This window comes from Elephas maximus, chromosome 27 (assembly GCF_024166365.1).
Source record: "Elephas maximus indicus isolate mEleMax1 chromosome 27, mEleMax1 primary haplotype, whole genome shotgun sequence".
Taxonomy (NCBI): Eukaryota; Metazoa; Chordata; class Mammalia; order Proboscidea; family Elephantidae; genus Elephas; species Elephas maximus.
The window spans coordinates 37605337-37627756 of record NC_064845.1 but is presented as its reverse complement, the minus strand read 5'-3'; the positions used below and the strand labels follow the sequence as shown (position 1 = coordinate 37627756).

Below are 22420 nucleotides of genomic sequence, written 5' to 3'. Positions count from 1 at the left end.
TCCTCTTTGTTTTTATTTTTCAGGGTTGCTTTGGCTATTCGGAGCCCCTTGCAGTTTCATATGAATTCAAGGATTGAGTTTCCCATTTCTGCCAAGAAACTGTTGGAATTTGTGTAAGGATTGCATTGAATCTGTTGATTGGTTTGAGTAGTATTGACATTTTAACAATATTAAGAACGTGGAGTGTGTTTTCATTTATTTAGGTGTTTAATTTCGTTCAGCAATGTTTTATGGTGTTCAGTTAAAAGTCTTTGTCCTCCCTGGTTAAATTAATTCCTAGGTATTTTATTCTTTTAGATGTTTTTGTCTATGAAATAGTTTTCTTTTTTTTCCTTGCCTCTTTAAAATAGTTTTTTTGTTGTTGTTGCTGAGAGTATATGCAGCAAAATATATACCAATTCAACACTTTCTGCGTGTACAATTTAGTGACACTGATTGCATTCTTTGAATTGTGCAAGCATTCTCACCCTCCTTTTCTGAGATAATCCTCCCCCATAAGCATAAACCCTAAGACTCCTACATAATCTTTTGAATCGTGTTGTCAGTTTGATCCCACATAAATAAGTCTTCAAAGAACATAATGCTCAAGGCTTTCTTTACTAGTTAAGCTAAAGTATTGTTTGGTTTTAAGAAGACTTCAGGGGATATTTTTGGTTTTAGGTTTAAAGGTTATCTTAGGGTAGTGATTTCAGAAGTTTGTCCATCCCCCATGGCTCCACAAAGTCTGGAGTCTCTGAGATTTGAAGTTGTGTTCTGCATTTTTCCCACTTTTGATCAGAATTCTTCTGTAGAATCTTGGATCAAAATGTTCAGTAATGGTGGTGAGGCATCGTCCAGTTCTTCTGGTCGTCTGGCAAATGAGAGAGTTGTTCGTGGACGCAATTATCCACACATTCCATTTCCTCCTCCTGTGCCTGACTCTCCTTCTTCTCTTTCTCCTGGCAAATAGTTACCAGTTGTTGTGCCTTGGATGGCAGATTGCAAGCTTTGAAGACCCCAGCCACTACACAGCAAACAGGAAGGTAGAACAAAAGCACTGAACACAGTATTAGGCCAGTTAACTTGGATGTCCCATGAAACCATGACCCTAAACTTCTGAACCAAGGAACCAAATCCCAGGAGGTATTTGGTTGTACAGAAGCAGCCTTAGCAGCTCCTCTCTTTTTGTCGTTGTTTTTGTAAACATATCTGTTGCACAACTTTTGCCAATTCAGCTTTTTACAGGCGTGCACCTTAATGACAGCAGTTTCATTAATTGGCTGTGTAACCTTGACTTTAACGAATGTAATTTTTCCATCACTGTAACCCAAACCTTGGTTCCTTATAAGCAGTGACCCTCTTTTTTCCCCTGCTTCCTGCCCCAGTAGCCACTAAGGAACTTTGGTCTCTATGCTTTTGCCTTTTCTTATCTTTTTCTATAAGTGAGGTCATAGAATATTTATCTTTTTATGATCGACTTGTTTCACTCAGCATAATGTCTTTAAGCTCCATCCATGTTAAAGCATGTATCAAGACTTCATTTCTCTTACTGACTGAATGGTATTCCATTGTATGTATGCACCACATTTTTGTTTATACATTCATCTGTTGATGGGCATTTAAGTTGTTTTGGCTGTTCTAAATAGTGCTGCAATAAACATTGGTGTACAAGTCTCTCTTTGAGTCTCTGTTTTAAAGTCTTTGTGGTATATGCCTAGGGGTGGAATTGCTAGGTTATCTGATAGTGTTTTGAGGAACTGCTACATTGTTTTCCACAGTGGTCCTACCATTTTGCATTCCACCAGCAATGGATAAAGGTTCCAATTTCCCCACATCCTTGCCCTGCCCATATTCGTTACTTTGGTTTTTTTTTTTTAAGCCAACCTAAACAAACAAAAACCCGTTGCCTTTGAGTAGATTCCAACTCATTGCAGCCCTATAGGACAAAATAGAACTACCTCATAGGGTTTCCAAGGACCAATTGGTGGATTCGAACTACTGACCTTTTGGTGAGCAGCTGAGCTCTTAACCATTATGCCACCAACCTGACGGAAGTGAAATGCACCCTCACTGTGATTTGATTTGCATCTCTTGATGACTAATGATGTTGAGTATCTTTTCATGCGTTTGTTGACCATTTGAATGTCTTTTTTGGTGAAATGTCTATTTAAGACCTTTGCCCATTTTTTGATTGGGTTGTCTTTTTTTTGTTAGATTGTTGAGACTTTATATGTATTTTGGGTTTTAGATTCTTCTCAAATATATGGCTTCCGAAGATATTCTCCCAGTCGATAGCTTGCCTTTTCACTTTTTGGTAAAGTGTTTTTGATGAACTGAAACCTTTAGTTTTTATGAGGTCCCATTTATCTATTTTACCTTTTGCTGTTTGTATTCTTGTTATTGTTTAGGTAATCCATTGTTCAAAACTAGGCCCAGCAGCATTGCCTCTGCATTTTCTTCTAAGAATGTTATGGCTTTAGTTTTCACATTTAGGTTCTTACTCCATTTTGAATTTGTTTTTGTATATGGTGTGAGGCATGGATCCTGTTTCATTTTTCTGCATATGGAAATTCAGTTTTCCTAACACCATTCATAGAGGAGACTTTTCTTTCCATATTGAATGGAACTTAGTTAGCACCCTTATCCAAAATCAGTTGATCACAGATGTGTGGATTTATTTCTGGACTCTCAATTCTATCCCACTGATTTGTGTGTCTGTTGTTACACTAGTACCAGACCGTTTTGATTGCTGTAGCTGTATAATATGTTTTCTATTGGTCAAGTTTTAATGTCCTACCAAAGAAGAATATCCACAGTCTGAAAAGGCTGTTTTGTGTGAGTAGAGATTTTCTGCATGTTCTTGAATGAAGACAGTTTATATCAACACATTAAATGAAGAAATGGCTATGAGACACCAACTTTTTTCTTTTCAGACATTAAAGAGTTTTGTAAAGATGTGAAACTGTGCTACTCTTTTCACAAAATTCTTTTGAAGGTAATTATTTTCATAGAAAATTTATTTCTGTTAATAGGTAAATGATATTTTATTATGAAATGAATTTGAAAATAGTTTTAAAAAATGTTTAGTTTCAATTTGGAGTACAGTAAACATTAGTAGATACAACCCACATGAGCAAACTTCTTTGAGGAACTCAGTAATCTGTACATGTGGAAGGGTCCTCTTAACAACCGTTTTTAAACCAGATAGTCTCCTAAGAGTTGTCCCTCAGATATTGTTGAACGTCAGTTTGTGTCTCTTGTTAGGCTAGTCTGCCATAGATGAGGCGATTGAATTGGGCTTTGAAGGAAAGTTTTGGCCTTTCATTTAAGACTTGAATATACTTTTAACGTATAAAATACATGACGGAATTTAAATTGATGGTTACATTTTGAGTTCATATGGCTAAAGAAAGTGTTACCTGCAGAGCAAATGAGTGGATAATTATATCCGGAAGAAAAAGAAAAGAATTTCAGAAAATGATGAATAAAAAATACTGAACTGTGAACTGCAAGTAATTGTGGAACAAGCATTGTCTGAAACTGTTGGATTCTGGCTCATAGTGACCCTAAGCATTATCTTAATGGGAATCTTAATTAGACAAACAAGATTAGGTTTAGTAAACACCTTAAATGAAAGAGATTGCAAAGTGTAAGTGGGGGTACAATAGGAGTATTTTAATTACTGATAACACTACAGATTTACCCAACCATAAAGAAATAGAAGTAATAGTTTATTTGTTTCTATGAACTAACTCTGTGTTTGAGTAAATTGTTGGTAGGTACTATGAAAGTTAATTGTGGGGAACATTTATGAGAACCTTACTGAAGGTAATTTAGAGAAGAGACTTCACAGATTTTTTTTTTTTAATCTGTATAAAATTAATCAGGATTACCTTGACTTAAGGAGTCCTGATGGTGCAATGGTTAAGGACGCAGCTGCTAGCTAAAAGCAATGAACAATCTGACAAGGAAATTTAGAAAACAATTCCATTTTCAATGATATCTTAAATAATACAATACCAAGGAATTAATTTAACCAGGAAGGTGAAAACAGTGTACGCTGAAAACTGTAGAAAAACATCATTGAAAGAAATTAAAGAAGATCTGAATAAAGGGAAAGACACTTCTTGGATTGGAAGGCTTAATATTGTTAAGATAGAAATACTACCCAAAGTGACCTAGAGATTCAACATGATTCCTATCAAAATGCCAATAGTCTTTATTGCAGAAGTAGAAAAGCCAATCCTCAAATTCATATGGAATTGCAAAGAGCCCCCAATAGCCAAAGCAATCTTGAAAAAGAACAACAAAGTAGGAGGACTCACACTTCTGTTTCAAAATGTACTATAAAGCTATAGTAATCCAAACAGTCTGGTACCAGTATACAGATAGAGATATAGAGCAACAGGCTAGAATTGGGAGTCCAGAAATAAACGCATGTATCTGTGGGCAACTGGTGTTGAACTACGGTGCCAAGTCCCTTCAGTGGGGGAAAAAACAGTCTCTTCAACAAAGATGCTGGGACCGTTGGATCTCTCTATCCACAAGATTGAAGTTTGACTCATACCTCATACCATATATAAAGATTAAACCAAAATGGATCAATGACTAAGTGTAAAAACTAAAACCATGAAACTCTTAGAATAGGGATAATGCTTCAGGACCTAGTTTTTGACAGTGGATTCTTACATATGGCACCAAAAGCATGAACACTAAAAGATAAAATAGATAAATTGGACTTCATCAAAATTAAAAGCTTCTGTGCATCAGAGAAATTTATCAAGGAAGTGAAGAAACAACCTACAGAATGGGAGAAAATATTTGGGAAGCATGTAATATCCAGAATATATATTAAGGCACAGTGGTTAAGAGCTAAGGCTGCTAACCAAAAGGCCGGCGTTCGAATCCACTTACTCTTTGGAAACCCTGTGGGGCAGTTCTACTTTGTCCTATAGAATCGCTTTCAGTCAGAATCAACTTGATGGCAACGGGTTTGGGTTTTATCTGTGGTGACTCAGTGGTAAAATTCTCCACCTCGATGTGGGAGACCCCTGTCTGTCAGTGGAGATTTGCTGAATATGACGCCGAATAGGTTTCCGTGGAGCTTCCAGACTAAGATGAACTAAGAAGAAAGGCCGGTGGTAATCTTGTTCTGAAAAATCAGCTAATGAAAACCCCATGGATCACAGCGGTCAATTCTGCAGCCGATCATGTGAGTGGTGTAGGACTAGGCAGTATTTTATTCCGTTGTGCATGGAGTCTCCATGAATCAGAGGTGGACTCAACAACAGCTGACAGCAAGAACAACAGCAACAACTCAACAACAAAAAGACGAACAACTCAGTTAAAAAATGGTCAAAGGACTTGACTAGACATTTCATTAAAGAACTATCCAAATGGGCAATAAGCATATGACAAGATGCTCAAAGGCCATTAGTCATGGTTGTTAGTGGCCATTGAGTCAAGTTGCTAGCATTCCACCCTGACTTACGGAGACCTCATCCACAACAGAATGAAATGCTGCCTGGTCTTGTGCCGTCCCGTCCCCATGATGAGTTGCAGATCGGCAGGCTTTTCTTCCTAGTCCGTCTTAGTCGGGAAGCTCCACTGAAACGTATTCAGCATCATAGCAGCACCCAAGCCTCCGTTGACAGACAGGCGGTAGCTGCACATGGGGTGCATTGGCCTGGAATCAAACCTGGGTCTCCTGCATGGAGGGCAAGAATTCTACCCCTGAACCGCCACTACCCCCTTATAATGTTTCATGGCATCTTCGGATTTCGTGTGCTTGAAATTAAATTTATCGTCTTCCTTTCCCCGAAAATTCTGTTACTCTCTGTGTTTGCCTCGTTGGTGAATGGTGCTATCATCTGCTCAGTTCCAGAAGTCATAAATTCACAAGTCGTTCTTAACTCCTCCTTCCATCACCCTCCCATAGTCACTTGATTACTAAGTTCTGTTAATTCTGTCTTAATATCCTAGAAATCGTTCCTCTGCTTTCATCCCTTCTGCTATGGTTCAGGTTCTTATTTGAACCATTGACTACTGCATCAGCCTCTTAATTGCCTTTCTGGACTTTAGGCTGACTCTTTGTTCTTTCTTGTTAGTGTATTCAATTCTTAATATTTCTGAGATACAAATTTCAAGAGTCACACCCATAGTTAAATTTTCAATTATTGGCCACCACCTTCATGATAATAGTGGCATTAAATATAGCTAAGTGCATAACTTATTGTGGTGCAGGGAATAAATATGGCCCTTGTAGCATGGTCTTTGTAACTCCTACCAAATGACTGGGTGAGACAATGCATATGAGGTGCTTGTGACCCACCAAAGGGATTGGCAAGTTTGCTAATTATATAAATAAGGCGCATGGCACCTTGTGGGGGTCCAACCATGCAGATAGGTGTATGCAGCCCTAATGAGGGGATTGGTCAGTTTTTCCATCTGACTAGGCTTAAAATGAGCCATCCCGGAGGTGGGAAGAGAGGATTTCAACACCACCAGGAAAGAAGAGTCAAGAGTGGAGTGCATCCTTTGGACCCGGGATCCTCGCGCTGAGATCCTCCTAGATTCAGGAGACAGACAGAGAGCTGTGACACCAGAGATGGTGAGAAACAGCCGCAGAGAAATGATGGCAGCAGAGGCAGCAGAATCAGGAGACTGGCAGGAGACGGCGAAGTGGGCTTCCCAAGCCACAGAGCAAGAGAGTTGAGCACCTTTGGACTGGAGGCTTACTGGCAGAGTGGGGTGCCTCCGGCTACTTATCGGCAGAGCTAAAAGAGCTTTGTAACACTTACCTGAATAGGGCAGAGGCCAAGGGGCCAGAGAAAGATGTGCCTGCAAAGACACTGAGAAGAGGCTGTCCTGATCAAAGAACTGTATCCTGAGCATTCCTGAACCTGAATTGTAACCTGTTACTTCCCTAATAAACTCCATAATTATGAGTATTGTCTGTGAGTTCTTTATGGTCATTGCAACAAATTATTAAACCCAGCAGAGAGTAGAGAGTGCCATGGGAGGGACGGTTGCTGTCATAATTGGTTGAAAGGTGGAGGCATGTCTGATTCCTGCCTTGTAAGAACCAGCCTGGGTGTTGATTTTGATTCTCCTTCTCGTATGTGAAGTTAGAGGAGGTCAGATGCCCCGCCATGCCATTTTTACACTTGTGTTGTCTGATTTTATTCTTTGAACAGTCCTTTGCTACTTTCCTGGTTGCACAGATGAGGAAATTGAGACCTAGATTTAAACCCAGGACTGTCTGTTTTTAGTTTATGCTCTTAGGCGCTTTCTTATGCTACTTATGTAGGACATTCCAGACCCCTTGTGTTGTGGCTCTTACCCACTTGTCTAGTGTCTACTTGACATTTTTTAAGGTAACTTCCTTGAGGGCAGAGATCATATCCCACACCAAGCATTTTCTTAGAACATAGTTCCACTACCCACTGCCGTCGAGTGGCTTCCGACTCATAGTGACCCTGTAGGACAGAGTAGAACTGCCCCATCGAGTTTCCAAGGAAACATAGTAGGCACTTGGTAAATGTTTGTTGAATGAGTGTTAAGCAGTGATGAATAACAGGGGACAGTGAGACTAGCCCAGTGTAGAAAGACATGAAAGAGACATCTGAAGAAAAGGATTCCTCTGGCTGGCCATGTTCATAAACGGTCAGCCTTTGGGTTAAAGCAAAATAGTGAGAGGTAACCAAATGAGGGAAATGAAATCCAGAAAGGCTGATTATGATTAAAAGAGAGAAACTTTCTGTTTTTGACTTGAATGAATTGTGTCCTAAGGTTGTAAGAACCTGAAAATGAAGCCTCTAAATACCCTTTTATGTTTTTAGGACTTGTGGAATTAAAGAGAGAGATGCCTGAAAACTAGAGACAGAGAAGTGTACTTTTCAGAAAGGGGAAGAAGGAAGACTATAGAGCTTGCTATGGCCCTCAGGTGAGAATCTAGAATAAATTACTTAAAGGATAAATTGTTTCCAGGAGAGGTGAAGCACTAATCATTAGGAAATAGCCTGAATTCATTAAGAAATAAACAAAACAGCGGAGCCTTCTTTTTGCACATGGAGCCTGTTGTTTTCCGTCCATTGGATGAGATATAAGGTTTACTCATCAAAAGCACGGGTGGCACAGATCATGGGAGGGAGAGGGTGTTAGGATGGGCTAGATTCTGCTGTAGTAATAACCTCAAATTTTGGTGCTTAAAAGGAAAAGAGATTTATTTTTTAAATAATATATTTTTGGTGATTCCAATTCAACAGGTTTCACACATATTACTTAATGACATTGGTTACATTCTTTTTTTTTCCCCCTATTATTTTTTTATTATTGCATAGGGTGTATTTGTTTTTACAAAAGTAGAATGACTATAACAACACTGATCTACCATGCCTGATATGGTCAGTGTGCCCCATCCATACTTCCTGGGACCACAATATCATTTTTAAAATTTTATATTGTTGAGAATATGTACAGCAAAACATACACCCATTCACCACAATTCAGTAACATTGATTACGTTCTTCGAGTTATGTAACTCTTCTCACTCTCCTTTTCGTTTCTGAGTTGTTCCTCCCACACTAACATAATCTCACTCCCCCTAAAGTTCCTATCTAATCTTTTGAGTTGCTTTTGTTACTTTGATCCCATATAGTCCTTCAAAGAGCACAATGCTCAAAGCAGACATTTTTTACTAGTTAAGCTAGACTATTTTTTTTTTATTGTTCAGTTTTAGGAAGACTTCAGGAGATTTTTTTTGGTTTAAGGTTTAAAGATTATCTCGGAGCATTAGTTTCAGGGATTCATTCAGCCTCCATGGCTCCAGAAAGTCTGGATTCCATGAGAATTTTAAATTCTTTTCTGCATTTTAAATTTTAAATTCTTTGCTGCTAACCAAAAGGTCTGTGGTTCAAATCTACCAGGTGGTCCTTGGAAACCGTATGGGGCAGTTCTACTCTGTCCTATAGGGTCACTATGAGTCGGAATCAACTGGACGGTAACTTTTTTTTTCCTGCATTTACCCTGTTTTGATCAGGATTCTTCTATAGATTTTTTGCTCAAAATGTTTGGTCATAGTAGCTGGGTACCATCCAGTTCTTATGGTCTCATGGCAACCAAAAAAAAAAAACAAAAACCCTGATGCCCTCAAGTCTATTCTGACTGATAGCAATCCTGTAGGACAAAGTAGAACTGCCTCATAGGGTTTCCAAGGAGTGGCTGGTAGATTTCAACTGCCAACCTTTTTGGTTAGCAGCTGAGCTCTTAACCACTGCCCCACCAGTTATTCATGGAGGCAGTTAGCAACACATTCCACATCTCCTCCTGTTCCTTATTCTACTTCTTCCTCTGTTGCTCTGGGCGAATAGAGACCAATTGTTGTGCCTTGGATGACCACTTGGAAGCTTTTAAGAACCCAGGCACTATGCAAGGAACCAGGAGGTAGAAAAGAAGCACTAAACATGTTATTAGGCCAATTAACGGGGATGTCGTGTGAAACTGCGACTCATGATGGCCCAGTATATGCAGAGTAAAACTGTTCTCCACAGGGTTTTCAAGACTGTGGCCTTTCTGAAGCAGATCACCAGGCCTATCTTTCAAGGTACCTCTGAGTGGGTTTGAACTGCCAGTCTTTCAGTTAGCATCAAGCACTTAATTGTTTGCACCACCCAGGGACTCCTGAGACATCGTACCCACTGTTTTTAATGACCTCAGGAGATGGTGAATTTTATCTCTCTGGGTAATCTCTCTGGCATTAACCAGAATTTTTTTTTTTTTTTCATTAGCTTTAAGGCCATACAACCCACCATACATTGGGCCAGCTCACAAGAAACTGATCAAGAGAACAGGAGACATTCAATGAGAGTTTTCTTTCTTGGTGTTGCAGGAGAACTAGAAAGAGTCACAGCCTTTCCTTAATGTTGATGTATTTATTGAGGAGGAAAGAAATTATGTAACAGGGAAGTGTAGGGCACTGTTTGAGAACTTGGTCTTACCTGGCTAGTTATGGAACATTCTTATGCCGTGTTGTTTAAGGATTTCTTTTTTATTTTTCAGGATTTGTTTTCAGGAAGACAGGAGGAAAGGAAGACATCTCAGGATCCCATTTCAAGGGTCCTTTGGCTACATTTCCACTGTCAGAACATTTTCTCCAAGACTCCTGGGGCCAGACACCTGGATTTCCAGATGGGTTTTGTAGTCAAGGAGATTTTAGAGAGGGGAGGTATTTCAGTCATGTAGAAAAGTTCAGTTATCTAAAGAATTTATTTTATAAAATACCACAAATCTTTGTGACCTAAAACAACAGCAATTTTTACTTTTCATGATTTTGTGGACTGACTAGTATCAACTGAGTGGTTTTGTTGTGCATGGTGTAGCTGAGGTCACTCATGGGCTACATTTAGCTGGAAGCCCGGCTGGGACTAGGACATCTAAGATGGCCTCTCATCCTCTAATACCTCTCACCATTTGGTAATGTAGCCCAAGTTTCTTCATACCATGGCATTTAGCTTCCAAGAAGGAATATTTCAAGAGGACAAGCCCCAATATGCACGCACTAATCAAGCCTCTGCTGGCATCATTTTGCTAATGTCTCATTGGCCAAAGCAAGTCACATGATCAAGTCTAGAGTCAATGTGGGAGGGGGCTACACAAGGGTGCAAATACCAGGAGGTTTTGTTCACTGGAGGCCACCCCATAACGATTTACCACAAGTGAGCAGGGCAGTTTTGCACACCGGCTCCTCAGTTGTCAGTGCTTAGGTATGGATGCATAACCTAAGATCTGGTCCTTGACTTTGCAGTTCCAGAAACTGTGTGATTAGGAGTTTATGCTTAGCCCCATGCGTTTATCTGAAATTGCCTCTCATCATGACTCGAAGATGTGAATTTAGGGTGTCCTAGTTTTATCTCAGGACTCTGTCATCTTGGCCACAGATGGTTGAACCAGAGTGGACACCTAACCTATGACTCTGTTGGCTGAGCTGGCCCAATTGGACTTTCTCTTAAGACTTTGGAATGGGAATACTGAGAGACTAAGATCCAAACTGGTGAAGAGATTATAGAAAATCTCATAGATAGTCTAAAACGAGTTCAGAAATATATCTAAACTCCTGAGATGACTAGAAAATGAGACTGCTAAACCATAGTTTAAGTGGTTAAGTGCTATGGCTGCCAACCAAAAGGTCGGTAGTTCGAATCCGCCAGGCGCTTCTTGGAAACTCTATGGGGCAGTTCTACTCTGTCCTCTAGGGTCGCTATGAGTCGGAATCGACTCAGCGGCAGTGGTTTCAAACCATAGTTATTAAGAGATTGGCTGCTAACCAAAAGATTGGCAGTTTGAATCCACCAGCTGCTTCTTGGAAACCCTATGGGCAGTTCTACTTTGTCCTATAGGGTTGCTATGAGTTGGAATCAACTTGATGGCAGCAGGTATTCACTAGTGGATATATGTTTCTGCTCATTCTATTATGCTCCATGACAATATCTAGCTGCAAGGGAGGCTGGGAAATGTCATCTCTAGCTGAGTAGCCATGCACCCAACTACTATGGAAGAAGGAGAAAGTGTATTTTAGTGAAGACTTAGCTGCTGCCTCCTTCCCCCTACCCCCTCCCCACACAGCATAGTGTTCAATTCCTGGTTACCTTTCAGGAGGGAGAAAGACAAGAGTGTATTTACAGGGAGTAAACAGGATGATGAAGGCCTGAAAATCAGGCCATAAACAGATTGGTTGAAAACTTGGGGATCGTTGTATTGAATATTTAGGAAACGAAATGGCTGCTTTTGAATGTTTTACGTGCAAAAAGAGATAAATGTTATTCTGTAAAGGCTCCAGGAGTAAATATAATAAGGGGAAGCTAACCAGTAACCAGTTGCCATCAAGTCAGTTCTTGACACATGGCTCAGGGAAATGTATTTATGTTCATTATAAGAAAAGAAGCTTCTAGCAGAGTTGTCCAGAATGACTTACACCTCAGGTACATTGTGAACTAGAAGAAGAGACCAAAAAAAAAAAAAAAAATTTTTTTACTGAGTACCTATTATGTGGTCAACACTATTGAGGCACTTTCACAGATTTGTTGCTTCCAACTCTGAGAGTCTGTTGCAGCTCCACATACTTTTCTCCAAACCCTATTTTTCGTGACTCACTGACAAGCCTGCAAAGAGCATATATGAGTTAAATTTGTGGGGTAGAACATCCTAGGGGATAAACCCTGAAGGGTGTTGTGTGTGTTCAAGTTCTGAGTTCTGTGGTAGATGGAGAAGTTGGCCAGGGTGCGGAAAGAAGGAAGCATATCACTTAGTTATTTTCTGATTCTCAGTAGCAACCTGAGATCTTCCAGAAGGGGTTATATAGTCCTGACCAGCATAGCTTTGTCGCGGCCCTCCTGTCTGCCATATTAGCACACTGGTGAGCCCAGAGAATGCTGCCAAGAAGTATGAGAGGGCTGCTTTGAAAGCTCTGTCCAATGTACGAATGTCCAGTGTCTTCCATATAGCTCCTGTGGGTACTAGTGGGAGACAAGATGCCTTTCTTGATATGAGTTCCTGGTTGTTTACTGGAGTCAACAAGAGTGTTTTGTCATTCCTTGTACTTCTGGATCCAAAGATCTAAGAGAACAGAGGGGCCCCCAAATCTGCAGTTCACATAAACAAAGTGACAGAGTAACAGGAAACGGGCCAGGGCACACAAACAAAGACATTCCCCAGAACAATGGGGCAGGGTATCAGAAACTAGCCCACGAACTTCTTTAAAGTTGTCTCTCAGAAGCAACCAGATGAAATGAGCCCCAGAGACATGTGTCGAACATCCACCTGTGACCCCTGTGTGACCTTTCACCAGGGGCTGTGAAGGGCGGCAGCCGCAGCTGGGGAATCCAACTCAGAGTGAGAGACTGCACAGGCATGACACCCCATAAGTCCTACTATGAATTCCAGAGGCCTGTGGGACAGGAGCCATCTTAGAAAGCAGCTGCGCATGCACCTTCGGTAGCCTATCCCCACCCAAAACTGGCTAGTTACCGTATAACCCCGCCTGTGCCTCTGAATAAACATGAACCTTTTTCACACTGAAGTATTTAAAAGCCCGTGCAAGTCCTTCGTTCTGTGAGACGGGTGGTAAGCATTGCCTAGGCCTTCCTTACCTCTGCTTGCAAGCCTCTTCAGTAAAGCTTTGCTGGTGTGCCTTACCTGCTCATTCTTGACCAGTGAAAGGCAAGAACCTTATTTAATTAAAGGCATAGAGACTCTGGCAACAGTTCTGAATCTCCTCAATATTTCTGCTTGTTTCTCTTTAATTGAACACTCACCTCAGTCAATCCTAAGCTCTAATGTTATGCTGGTCTACCAGTGTGGACACTTAAGTGACAAAGTTTTAGGAAGAGACCCTAAAACTTTAAACCTCCTTGAAGCTTGTGATAAACTTTAGTGTTTCTGTGCCCGCAAGTAAGAATTTCCACACTTCCCTGGGAAGTTGGAGGAGAGCTAAGAGATTGAAGTAGAAATGTATTTGGACATAAAAATATTTTAGTCAAGCTGTGAAGAAGCAGCACAGGGGATGATTTGAGGCCCCTGGAGCCATCAAGTAGCATGATTGGCAATACCATTTGGAGAACAAGGGTGTTCTGTGTGAACAGTTTCTCACACTTACCCACACTCCACCTTCCAGCCCTGTCTCTGTGTCTTAGTGCCTCAAATTTAGTCAGATGATAATAGACACTTGTCATGCCTGAGTGAAAGGTTCCAAAGGGAGGTTGGAAGGGTCTTATGACCCTGAGGAAGACAGGATGTTTATAGTCCAGTTGAACATATCCACCTAAAGAGCTTTAGCCAGCTTCCTCCCAGTTCGCCTAATGGAAAGCACACTTCATCACAGCAGGTGACAATTTTTTCCCAAAAAATCACAGAAGGTAGACTCAAATGAGAAAGGCATATTCTTTCAATTGACTTCCTGAGGCGCTCTAACCTTTTGTCTTTAGCCTGCTTGTAATAAGTGCCATCAAATTAGCCAAGAATGACTCTATCTGAGCATCCAAGAGTAGGGGCCTGTCTAGAAAAATTAGTGCCATGGCAATTAGTTTTAAATTGCTGAATGATCTCACAGCTGGCAATGGAAACTTCGATGGCCAATAGAAACTGCTCATTAGAGCCCTTCCTCAAGCAGTACTCAGGGTACACATCCTACTTGCGATACCTTAGTTACTCCAGCCCAACCAAGAAGACAGCATTAGGTTTGTTGTTGTTGTTCGGTGCTCTCAATTCTGACTCTCAGAGACCCTATGTACAACAGAATGAAACACTGCCCAGTCCTGTGCTATCCTCACGGTAGTTGCTGTGTTAGAACTCACTGTTTCAGTCACTGTGTCAATCCATCTCATTGAAGGTTTTCCTCTTTTTCGGTGACCCTCTATTTTGCCAAGCATGATGTTCTTCAGAGGTTGGACCTGATCACGAGTCCAAAGTACGTGAGATGAAGTTTTGCTAGCCTCACTTCTAATGAGCATTCTGGCTGCATTAGGTTTAGAGCAAGAAATTTTGTAGAAGACACAAGCACAGTAACCTTGACTTAGTTACTTAACAACTCTGAGTCTTGATTTCCTCATCTGTAAAATACCCTGCCCTCCTCTGAGGGTCACTGTTGTCACTGTTGTTAGGTGCTGGTGAATTGGTTCCGACTCATTGCGGCCGTCTTAGGAGACTCAGAATGAGAGCAGCAGTTCTCAGACTCCCTGTGTGTGCACATCACCTCAGCATCTTGGTAAAATGTAGATTCTAACTCAGGAGGACACGGTGAGGTCTGAGATTGTGCTTTTCTGGGAAGTTCCCAGGTGATGTCAATGCTGCTGGCCTCAGAGGAACAGAAAAGAGAGTAAAAAGGGATAAAGAGTTAGAGAATATTTTTGTAAACCACAAAGTGATTTGTAGAAATAAAGAATAATTTTCCTGGTCCTGACTTCAGTTGATTATAAATGAATTCCCAACTAGCCAGCAGTTTTAGGATGTGTTTAGTATGAGCATCAGATAGAATTTGACAGTCACAGGGTTTGGAGAATGGCAAGAATTTAAGGAGTTACTCCCCCCCTCCCTCATATTTAAGACAAGGAAACAAATTCAGAGAAGTCACTGATGCCTCCAAAATCTCTCAGTCAGTAACTTAGTGTGGTCGGATTAGAATGCAATCACTTGCCTTTTTTCTGTCATTAAATAAGCTCAATAATAACGTCCTAAAGAAAAGGTATTGTTATTCTTCACTAAAGCTAGAACAAATATGATTCTGGCCCATACCCAAAAAGGTCCCAGAAGGTGAAATTCACCAAGAAAGGCCACCAGGGTCCTAATTAGAGGCAAGCTGTCACAGGGTACACATCAAGGGATTTTTCAGGGGAATGAGCTTCAAAACACAGTGAGCCCTAAGAAAGTTACGTCCTATGTATTCAAAATGTCACTTAAACACAAATTTCCTTCCTTTCTGGCAAAAATGAGATTTTGTTTCCAATGTATACAAATTCTGAGTCATTCCTATTTGGGGACAATCAGAAAAAGAGAGAACATGGGGTAGGAAATAGTAAAGGGAAAAAATGAATTCGCTGAAGAGGAACACTGGTTTCTGCGGCGGAACCTGAAGGCAAAAGAATCTAACGTTTGTTTTTTTTTTTTTCAATTCCTGGCATGTAAATTATTTTGCACCTCTGAGATGATGATGGGTCCCAGGCGCTTATAGAAGAACATGAGATGTAGGATGACTGACGTGAAAGACAGGAGTCAAAAACTCCCAAGTCATAAATCAGAAAGGCACAGAGTATCTGGAAACCAAATCAGAGTGGAAAAGAGGGGAGCCACTTACCACGCATGTCATCTCCAACAAAGAAAAGTGAATCTAAAAGTGTCTTCGTGAAATTAGGAAGGAGTACCTATTGAACACGGTATGGTAAATGGAAATCAATACTTGCATATCCATTATTAATTTTTTTTAGTTGTTAAGTGTATTTGCATTTTTCATTGTGTTTTAAGTGAAAGTTTACAAATCCAGTCACTCACAAAAACTTCTATACACCTTGCTACATACTCCCAGTTAACTCTGCCCTCACTGAGACAGTCCGTTCCCTCCCTCCATTCTCTCTTTTCACGTCCATTCCGCCATCTTCTAACCCCCTCTACCCTCTTATCTCCCCTCCAGGCAGGAGATGCCAACATAGTCTCAAGTGTCCACCTGATCCAAGAAGCTCCCTCCTCACCAGCATCCCTCTCCATCCTATTGTCTAGTCCAAACCATGTCTGAAGACTTCGCTTTGGGAATGATTCCTGTCCTGGGCCAACAGAAGGTCTGGGGGCCATGACCACCAGGGGTCCTTCTAGCCTCAGTCAGACCATTAAGTCTGGTCTTTTTATGAGAATTTGAGGTCTGCATCCCACTGCTCTCCTGCTCCCTCAGTGGTTTCCTGTTGTATTCCCTATCAGGGCAGTCATCACCTGTAGCTGGGCACCATCTAGTTCATCTGGTCTCAGGCTCACGTAGTCTGGTTTCTGTGGCCCTTTCTGCCTCTTCGGCTTCTAATTACCTTGTGTCCTTGGTGTTCTTCATTCTCTTTGGTCCAGGTGGCTTGAGGCCAATTGATGCATCTTAGATGGCCGCTTGCTAGCATTTAAGACCCCAGATGCCACTATCCAAAGTGGGATGCAGAATGGTTTCTTAATAGATTTTATGCCAATTGACTTAGACGTCTCCTGAAACCATGGTCCCCAGACCCCCGCCCCTGCTACGCTGGCCTTCGAATCATTCAGTTTATTCAGAAAACTTGTTTGCTTTTGGTTTACTCCAGTTGTGCTGACCTCTCCTGTATTGTGTGTTGTCTTTCCCTTCATTTTAAAGTAGTTCTTATCTACTATCTAATCAGTGAATACCTCTCTCCCACCCCTCCTGCCTCCCCATTCTCATAACCATCGAAGAATATTTTCTTCTCTGTTTAAACTATTTCTCAAGTTCTTATAATAGTGGGTGGTCTTATACAATATTTGTCCTTTTCCAGCTGAGTAATTTCACTCAGTGTAATGCCTTCCAGCAAAATGCCTCCATGTTATGAAATGTTCCCATTGTGTGAATATACCATAATTTATTTATCCATTCATCCATTGATGGGCAACTTGGTTGCTTCCATCTTTTTGCTATGGTAAACAGTGCTGCAGTATACATGTGTGTGCATATATCTGTTCATGTAAAGAATCTTATTTCTCTAGGATATATTCCAAGGAGTGGGATTGCTACATCCAATGGTAGCTCTATTTCTAGCTTTTTAAGGAACTGCCAAATACATTTCTAAAATGGCTGTACCATTTTACAATCCCACCAGCAGTGTAGAAATGTTTCAGTCTCTCCACAACCTCTCCAGCATGTATTATTTTGTGTTTTTTGGATTAATGCCACCCTTGTTGTAGTGAGATGGAATCTCATTGTATTTTTGATTTCCATTTCTCTAACGACTAATGATCCTGAGCATTTCCTCATGTACCTGTTAGCTTCCTGAATGTCTTCTTTCATGAAGTATCTGTTCATATCTTTTGCCCATTTTTGAATTGGGTTACTTGTCTTTTTGTAGAATTTTTGTAGTATCATGTAGATTTTAGAGATCAGGCAATAATCAGAAATGTCATAGCTAAAAACATTTTCCCTGTCTGTAGATAATCTTTTCACGCTTTTGGTGAAGTCTTTGGACGAGTATAGGCGTTTGATTTTCAGGAACTCCCAGTGATCTAGTTTTTCTTCTTCTTTGTTAGTAATATTTTGTATACGGTTTATGCCATATATTAAGGCTACTAGCGTTGTCCCTGTTTTTTCTTCCATGATCTTTATCATTTTAAATTTTGTATTTAGGTCTTTGATCTATTTTGAGTTCATTTTTGTGCATGGTGTGAGGTATGGGTCTTCTTTCCTTTTTTTGGAGATGGATATCCAGTCATACCAGCACCATTTGTTAAAAAGACTGTCTTTGCCCCAATTAACTGACTTTGGGTCTTAGTCAAATATCTACTGCTCATCTGTGGATGGAATTATGTCTGGATTCTCAATTCTGTTCCATTGGTCTATGTATCTGTTGTTGTACCAGTACCAGGCTGTTTTGACTACTGTGGTGGTATAACAGGTTCTAAAATCAGGTAGAGTGAGGCCTCCCACTATGTTCTTCTTTTTCAGTAATGCTTTACATATCCGAGGTCTCGTTCCCTTCCATATGAAGTTGGTGATTTGTTTCTCCATCTCATTTAGAAAATGTCTTTGGAGTTTGGATTGGACTTGCATTAAATCTACAGATCGCTTTTGATAGAAAAGACGTTTTTACAATGTTAAGTCTTTCTATCCATGAGGAAGGTATGTTTTTCCACTTATGTAGGTGTCTGTTGGTTTCTTGCAGAAGTGTTTTGTAGTTTTCTTTGTATAAGTCTTTTACATCTCTGCTAAGATTTATTCGTAAGTATTTTATCTTCTTGGGGGCTAGCATAAATGGTATTGCTTTGGTGATTTCCTCCTCGAGGTTCTTTTTGTTGATGTAAAGGAATCCAACTGATTTTTGTATGTTTATCTTCTCTCCTGATACTCTGCTGAACTCTTCTATTAGTTTCAGTAGTTTTCTGGAGGATTCCTTAGCCTTTTCTGTGTATAAGATCATGTCATCTGCAGATAGAGATACTTTGACTTCTTCTTTGCCAATCTGGATGCCCTTTATTTCTTTATCTAACCTAATTGCTCTGGTTAGGACATCCAGCACAATGTTCAATAACAGTGGTCATAAAGGGCATCCTTGTCTGGTTCCCGATCTCAATGGGAATGCTTTCAGGCTCTGTCCATTTACAGTGATGTTGGCTGTTGGCTTTGTATAAATACCCTTTATTATGTTGAGGAATTTGCCTTCTATTCCTATTTTGCTGAGAGTTTTAATCATGAATGAGTGTTGAACTTTGTCAAATGCCTTTTCTGCATCAATTGGTAAAATCACGTGATCCTTGTCTTTTATTTATATCATGGATTCCATTAATTGTTTTTCTAATGTTGAACCATCCCTGGATACCTGGTATGGATCCCACTTGGTCATGGTGAATTATTTTTTTGATATGTTGTTGAATTCTATTGGCTTGAATTTTGTTGAGGATGTTTGCATCTAAGTTCATTAGGGATATATGTCTGGAGTTTTCTTTTTTTGTCGTGTTTTTTCCTGGTTTTGGTATCAGGAATATGCTGGCTTTATAGAATGAGTTTGGCAGTATTCCATTGTTTTCTATGCCCTGAAATACCTTTAGTAGTAGTGGTGTTAACTCTTCTCTGAAAGTTTGGTAGAACTCAATCTCTTCTTTCGTTCTGAGTCTATTTAGTTGTTCGACGTCTGTGTTAGTTTAGGTAGGTAATGTGTTTCTAGAATTCATCCATCTTTTCTAGGTTTTCAAATTTCTTAGAGTACAATTTTTCATAGTAATCTGATATGATTCTTTTCATTTCAGGTGGATCTGTTGTGATATGGCCCATCTCATTTCTTATTTGGGTTAATTGCTTCCTCTTCTATTTTTCTGTTGTGAGTTTGGCCAATGGTTTTTCAATTTCGTTGATTTTTTTAAAGAACCAGCTTTTGATCTTGTTAATTCTTTCGATTGTTTTTCTATTTTCTATTTCGCATCTGCTCTAATTTTTATTATTTGTTTTCTTTCACTGCCTGAGGATTTTTTGTTGGTTTGTTTGTTCTCTTTTTGTTCAAGTTTTAGGGATAATTCTTTGATTTTGGCCCCTTCTTCTTTTTCTTTGTGTGCATTTATTGATATAAGTTGACCTCTGAGCACTGTTTTCGCTGTGTCCCAAAGTTTCTGATAGGAAGTGTTCTCACTCTCATTGGACTCTATGCATTTCTTTATTCCATCCTTAATGTTTTCTATAATCCAGTCTTTTTTGAGGAGGGTATTGTTCAATTTCCAAGTGTTTGATTTCCTTTCCCTGCTTTTTCTGTTATTGATTTCTACTTTTATGGCCTTATGGTCAGAGAAGGTGCTTTGTAATATTTCAATGTTTTGAATTCTGCTAAGGCTTGCTGTATGACCTAACATATGGTCTATCCTAGAGAATATTCCATGTGCACTAGAAAAGAAAGTACACTTGGCTGCTGTTGGGTGGAGTGTTCCGTATACGTCTATGACATCAAGTTTGTTTATTGTGGCATTTAGATCTTCCGTGGCTTTACTGAGCTTTTTTCTGGATGTCCTGTCCTTCACTGAAAGTGGTGTGTTGAGATCTCCTACTATTATTGTGGAGCTGTCTATCTCACTTTTCAATGCTGGTAGCGTTTGTTTTATGTATCGTACAGCCCAGTCATTGGGTGCACAAATAGTATGGTTATATCCTCTTGGTATATTGTCCCATTTATCGTTATATAGTAGCCCTCCTTATCCTTTATGATGGATTTAACTTTAAAGTCTACTTTGTCAGAAATTAATACCGACACTCTTGCTGTTTTTTAATTGTTGTTCGCATGATATGCTTTTTTTCCATCCTTTAAGTTTTTGTTTCTGTCTCTAAGCCTAAAGTATGACTCTTACAGGCAACAGATACACAGATCGTGTTTTCTAATCCATTCTGCCACTCTCTGTCTCTTTATACGTGCATTTAGGCCATTTACATTCAGCGTAATTATGAATAGGTATGAATTTAGTGCTATCATTTTGATGTCTTTTTTTCAGTGCTGTTGTCAGTTTCTTTTTCCCACTTAATTTTATGTCCTGAGTATCTTTATATATTGTCCTTTTCTCCTATTTGTTGTTGTTGATTTGTTTTTTTTCTTGTATTTTCTTTTCATGTGTAGGATAGTTTGTCTCCTTTGTGGTCACCTTATTATTTACCCCTGTTTTTATAAACTTAAACCTAACATTTATTTGTTCGTATCACCTTGTCTTTTCTCCATATGAAAGATCAATGACTACACTTCCTAAAAAAAAAAAAAAAAGTCCCTCTTTATTGTTTTAATGTTGTCTTCTATTACATAATGACATCACTGTTTCCCTGTTTTGAGCGTTTTTTTATCTTGATTTATTTTTGTGATTTCCCTATCTGGGTTGACTTCTGATTGCTATACCCAGTATTCTGGTATTGGGTTGATACCTGATATTGTTGATTTTCTAACCAAAGGACTCCCTTCAGTATTTCTTGTAGTTTTGGTTTGGTTTTTACGAATTCCCTGAACTTCTGTTTATCTGGAAATGTCCTAATTTCACCTTTATATTTGAGACAGTTTTGCTGGATATGTGATTCTTGGCTGGCAATTTTTTTCCCTTCAATTTTTTAGATAAGTCATCCCATTGCTTTCTTACCTGCATAGTTTCGGACAAGTAGTCTGAGCTTATTCTTATTGACTCTCCTTTGCAGGTGACTTCCTTTATCCCTACTTGCTCTTAAAATTTTCTCTTTATCTTTGGTTTTGGCAAGTTTGGTTATGTGTTCATGACTTTCTTTTAAAATCTACCTTATGTGGAGTTCGATGAGCATCTTGGATAGATATCTTCTCATCTTTCACGATACCAGGGAAGTTTTCTGGAGCAAATCCTCCGTGATTCTCTCTGTATTTTCTGTTATCCCTCCCTGTTCTGGTACTCCAATCACTCGTAGGTTATTTCTCTTGATACAGATCCACATGATTCTTAAGTTTTCTTCATTTTTTTAAATTCTTTTATCTGCGTTTTCTTCAACTATATTGGTGCCAATTTCTTCAATTTCAGAAATTCTGCCTTCCACTTGCTCAATTCTGCTCCTCTGACGTTCTACTGAGTTGTCTAATTCTGTAATTTTATTGTTAATCTTCTGAATTTCTGATTGCTGTCTGTCTATGGATTTTCCCAGCTTATTAAATTTTTCATTATGTTCCTGAATAATCTTTTCAATTCTTCAACTGCTTTATCTGTGTCTTCCTTGGCTTCTTCTGCACATTGCCTCATTTCCTTCTTAATGTCTTAAAGGGTTCTGTTTATTAATCTTTTGTATTCTGCCTCTGGTAATTGCAGGAAGGCACTTTCATCTAGACGATCCCTTGATTCTTTGTTTTGAGAGCTTGTTCAGGCGATCATGGTCTCTTTGTTTATGTGACTTGATATGGACTGTCGTCTCTGAGCCATCTATAAGTTATTGTATTAGTTTTTTTTTTTTATGTTTGTTTACTGTGTCATAGCTTCTTGCTTTGTTTTGTTTTGATATGCCCAAATGGGTTGCCCGAGTAAGCAAGCTTGATTATTTTCACATTTGGAGCTCTGGCATCCTGTCTCCAGATGGCCAGAGCTGTTATCAGGTATATCGGTTTAGGGGTCCATTCACTTTTCTTGTATGAATTCAGCTCAGGTGTCCAGGAAACTAATCATCAAGTGTGTGATGCAGGCTCTACCTTACAGTCTTAGAGGGGCAAGTATCTGCTTGCAGCAGGGTGTC

At 39.7% G+C, this 22420-nt stretch overlaps 2 protein-coding genes across 16 annotated transcripts in view; both read left to right on the top strand.

Moving 5' to 3' along the window:
- LOC126068466 (uncharacterized) overlaps positions 1-22420 on the top strand; it is a 1054989-nt gene that overhangs the window by 26536 nt on the left and 1006033 nt on the right. The window lies entirely within an intron of this gene.
- Positions 1-22420, top strand: part of LOC126068459 (ral guanine nucleotide dissociation stimulator-like) — a 490075-nt gene that overhangs the window by 436477 nt on the left and 31178 nt on the right. For 10 of the 13 annotated variants that reach the window (XM_049871001.1, XM_049870996.1, XM_049870997.1 and 7 more), the window contains 2 exons: positions 24-113; positions 7821-7924. The gene's annotated coding sequence lies outside the window, so the exon portion shown is untranslated. The remainder of the gene's footprint in view (positions 1-23; positions 114-7820; positions 7925-22420) is intronic. The other 3 variants (XM_049871005.1, XM_049871008.1, XM_049871007.1) reach the window with 1 other exon arrangement.